This window comes from Chrysochloris asiatica, unplaced genomic scaffold (assembly GCF_000296735.1).
Source record: "Chrysochloris asiatica unplaced genomic scaffold, ChrAsi1.0 scaffold00077, whole genome shotgun sequence".
NCBI lineage: Eukaryota > Metazoa > Chordata > Mammalia > Afrosoricida > Chrysochloridae > Chrysochloris > Chrysochloris asiatica.
The window spans coordinates 6348220-6353244 of NW_006408595.1; positions in this window are offsets into that span (position 1 = coordinate 6348220).

Genomic DNA, 5025 nt, shown 5'->3' on the forward strand with positions numbered 1-5025 from the left:
TTTTAGGTAGCTAATGTCCTAGTTCTGGTAGTGTAGTGGTTATGAATAGGGCTGTAAACCTTAAGGTCAGCAGTTCGAAACTACCAGCTATTCCATGGGAGAAAGATGAGGCTTTCTGCTCGCGTAAAGATTTACAGCCTTGGAAACCCTGTAGAGGGTCGCTATGAGTCAGAACCAACTCCACGGTACATAACCAACCAATCAATGTCTTAGTTACCTGTCCCTATCAACCCCTGTGTACAGAAGGGCTATGTTTGATCCTTGATGTGAAGACCCCTTCTCTGTTGGCTGGTATTTTGAGCTACTACATCCGTAAGTATAGGTCAAGTTCATCAAATTGTAGCAATTTACAATTGTTTCCTTTATCAAATTTCTTTATCTTCCTCTATTCCAGTTCTGATCATCAATCCAAGGGGCTCTTGTGTGCCACTGAGTTGCTTCTGAGTCATAGCTCAGTTACCACTCAAAGCAACCCTGTATAGGATTTCCAAAGCTGTAAATTCTTCTGAAAGCAGAAAGTCTCATCTGTCTCCCACAGAGGGCCTGGTGCCATCAAATTGCTGACCTTATGGTTAGCAACCAACCTTTAACCCATGATGCTACCAGAGTTCCACTGACATACAGTAGGACATGAAGTTGTAGCTATTGTTGTTTTTAAACAAAATCCCCTATGTTAGTAGTCTCTGGAGACACCATGCCCAGTTGTCATAACAGTCCACACAGACAATGCTTTACATTCTACTTTGGTGAGTAGCATGTGGGATCTTGAAAACTCATGAGCAGTCATCTAAGATGCAACTATTGGTCTTTCCATGTGCAGAATAAAGAAGAGTGATAAGAATAGAAGAGGCTTGGAATCAATTAGTCTGAAGGACTACTGAAACCTGTGAACATCAATCTTAATGACTCTGAGACCTGAAGAACTACCACTACCATCTGCTCTGAAAGGGATCACATTAGAGGATCCCAGATAGAGTGAGGGGGAGTGGCGGACGCCATCCTGCCAAGGAATGGAATAGCGAGAAGCCTTATGCATGAAAAGTTCATTGTTTAGCACAGCGACAATGAAAGTCCCCTTGGTTGGCAAAGCCACAAGGGGTATTTTATGCAGGGGCCCCGTGGTTTCTAGCTTTTCCTTGGAAAAATTGTTTATTTCTGATTTCCTTATAAGAAGTTTTAGAAAAGTTTGCATAATCATTAGATACTTTTTAGTAGTAACAAAATATAAAATATATTTTAAACAAACTTCACATTATAATAGTTGCCTTTCACATTAACATTAACTTTCACACCATATTTAATCTTATGTAGTTATACAAATTGTTTTTTACCTTAGCAATAAGTTTTAACATTAGAGATAACCACGCTAGCTAAAGTTTTAACAATTCAAGCTTAAGATTGTAAGCAACATTCCATGTAGTTTTAGTCAAGGACATTAAGGCCTTTAGAAAGCAGCTTAAAAACAGTCAAGGGCAGTGGGACCTTAAGAACAGAAGTGAAAATTTGATTAGAGGTTTTGAGAAATTGTTAGTATAAGAGAATTACTGCTTTGTTCTTAACTATGAAACTTTAAGGTACGTTTATGTTCTTGTTTTTATTGTTAAATCCAATTATATGTATGACCAGTTATAGTAAAAATTATGTTTTTGATTGTAAGTTGTAATTAATGAATCTATAGAAAGTAATAGATGTTGGTAAAGTTAGAAGTTAAGATGTAGAACTTTGTTTAAAATTAACCTGACATTTTAAAGAGGATTAAAGAAAACAAATCAAGGCCAAACTAGACATTTTAGGGAGGATTAGAGAAAAACAAAATCACTTACAGAAGACAGACGTTATCAAGGTAGCTAAGGAGTATAGAGACGCAGGAATGTTTGATGATCTTGTGTTCCTCTTGTACCTTTGATGTAAGAATATAATACTTGATTGATTTGTAACTGCTTGTACGTGACTATTGTGAGATCATAGTATATTCTAAATGGTATATAAGAAGCAAAAATTTTAAGTAAAGAGAGAGTCATCATCACCATCATCTGCCTGAGACTCAAAACAACCCATTGACTACGTGTAATTGATTTCGCGGACTCCACGTCCCCCTTCGAGAGCCTCCTAATAATTTGTCAAGGCTGGTCCCCGGCAGTGGAGATGTGGAACAAAACTCAAAATTAGTAAAAAAAAAAAAAATCAGTGTTTACTGGTCAGAAAGAAACTGGAGGAACCTGAGACTATGACCCTTGACCACCCTTCAGGTCTGGAAAGGAACTCACCCTTTTGGCCCAATTTTCAGCCAAGCAGCAACACTAGTGAGGTGTGCTTACCATGGAATGCTCAATCCTTCAATATCAAAAGGGCAACATTTTCCAAGGGATAAAGTTGAGAAGGGATGGGAAGAAAGGTGGAATGCAAATAGGAACCACAGAGAAGAAGCTGGATAACTGTTGTTGCATGGAGGGGATTATAATCATTGAAATGAAACAAGGTGTATGATTTATTGAATGCAAAACTGATGAGCTTGTCTATAAGCCTTCACTCAAGTCACAATAAAAAGTTTTTTGTTTTATTGTTCTTAAATCCCTATGTTAGGTACAGAAATATAAAACTGAATTAAAATGCAAAAATTATATAGTGGCTGATATGATGATAATTGCATCTTACAGAACTGTTGGAAAAAGTGAGTGACCAAAAAAAGAAAAAAGAAATGTGGTATGCATCTTTAACTTTGCATTAATTAGAGTTTTAGGAAACTTTGATACAACCAAGGGGGGTGACTCAGAAGGAAAATAATGAAAATGAGGTGCTTCTAGCCTAAGAACTTGAACTTGAGTAAAACGGATGTTGTTTGGCTACTTCGGATTCTATTGTCTGGATTCTTGTCCTTGAAAGGTGGGATGTAGTTAATGCACATCTTGAGAGATAATCCATGAAAAAATAAATGTGCCTTTGTAATGTATAACATTTTTGCTTTGTGCTAGTGGAATTCTGTTTCCATATGGAAAGTTTGTTTTATGTAAATGAGATAACGCTTATAATTTATTTTAAAAGATGCTGTCAAAGAGAGTAAGCCTTTGCACAGAGTTTCTTTTGATAATTTCAACACAAAAAATACATGTATCTTTCATATTGAAATAAATTTTTCCTTGATATATGTGCTATTTGCATGCTAAATGTAATACATGATATACATTTATAATAGTTTCTAACACTAGAAAAAGATTCATCTTGTCATTTCACATCCCACTTGGATATTTTTATTTCTCTTCCTGATAATATATTAATCTACTTTGCAAGAGCTCATTTTTGGAATGTTTTTGATTAACTTGTTAACTGATAAAAATAATTGCCAATATAAGCTTTGCTTGTTGTAGTATTAGATAATCACATTTGGTTTCTAGTCACCCCTACCCCACATCAGAGCCCTCTCCTGTGTAATATATTTGTTGCATCTCACTCATATTCCAGATTCATAGTACACTTACTCAGTAAGCTCAGGCTTTTTGTTTGTGTTTTTTTTTTGCTTAGTTTATTTTAGCATAGTGGTTATGAATCAGGCTGCTAGCCTCAAGATTAGCAGTTTGAAACTATCAATTGTTCCATGGGAGAAAGATGAGGCTTTCTGCTCCTGTAAAGATTTACAGCCTCGGAAACCCCATACAGGGTCACTATGAGTCAGAATCACTCCACAGCACACCACCACCACCACCATTTAAAAAGCTAGCATATTGATTTATATTTTATAGGGGAATATTTTAGGGCCTAGGGGAGTGCATTGGTTACATATGATAAACACTGGACTGCAGATCACAAGGTTGGTGGTTCAAGCCAAGCTGTGGGAGAGAGATGAGGCTTTCTGCCCTTGCGAAGATTTAAAGCCGCAGAAACCCTATACCGGGTTGCTATGAGTCTGAACTGCACTACACAACTTAAGCCAAAACCCAAACCCACTGCCATCAAGTGAATTCCAGCTCACAGCCTTAAAGGACAACCCATTAGGTTTCTAGAAGTCTGAAAATCTTTAAGGACTCAAACTGCCACATCTTTCACCAAGGAGGTGCTGGTAGGTTCCAACTGCCAACCTTTTGGTTTGCTGCAGAGCACTTTAATTACTAAACTACCAGAATATCCTATTGAGCACTTGTTGTTGTTGTTGTTAAGTGCTGTCAAGTTGGTTCTGACTCATAACAACCCTGTATAGGGTTTCTGAAGCTTTAAATCTTTGTGGGAGCAGAAAGCCTCCATCTTTTCTCCTGTGGAGCGGCTGGTGGGCTTAACCCACCAACCTTGTGGCTTGCAGTCCAGTGCTCTGATTCATAGTGACCTTGTATATGGTTTCCAAAGAGCAGCAGGTGGGTTTGATCCGCCAACATTTCGGTTAGCAGTCCAGTCCTTTTATCCTTAGTCTTTTTGCTGTAATTAGTGCTTACAGGTGGCCAAATACAATACGTTGGTACAGATTTAAGAAACTTAAAATGAGTACAGACTTTGACAACTATGTTATATCTAGATTTAAATCAGTCACATTGAGAATTTGTCTGGGAATTTAGCCAAAAGAGGTTTTGCTGGAGTTTCATAAGATGAAATTATGGAATGAATCATCATCTCTCTGTCCTAATATTCAAGTGGAAAATTTTCAAAGGATATTTTAAAGGCAGAGATGGTTTGTAATTTGATTTATATGTGTCTATGGAATTTAACAATTCTTTATTCTCAAGTGGGATTGTGGAGCAGGAATACATTATTTGAAGGTACATGTTTGAGTTTATCAAACAAGAAGTGAGTGAAACAATGCAAGAACATAATGGTGCTTTCTGTTTAAAAGTAGGCTTTATAGGGGAATATTTTAGGGCTTAGGGTAGTGGATTCCCATTTTCTAGGCTAAACTATCATTTAGAGAATATAAAAACAAAAATACAGGTATCTTGGTGAGTAAACATTTTAAGCATCAGTTATCATGTTTTTTTTTGTTTGTTTTTAATTTTTGTTAATTGTGAATTGAGTCAAGATTTCTAGATGATCAGTTTCCCATTC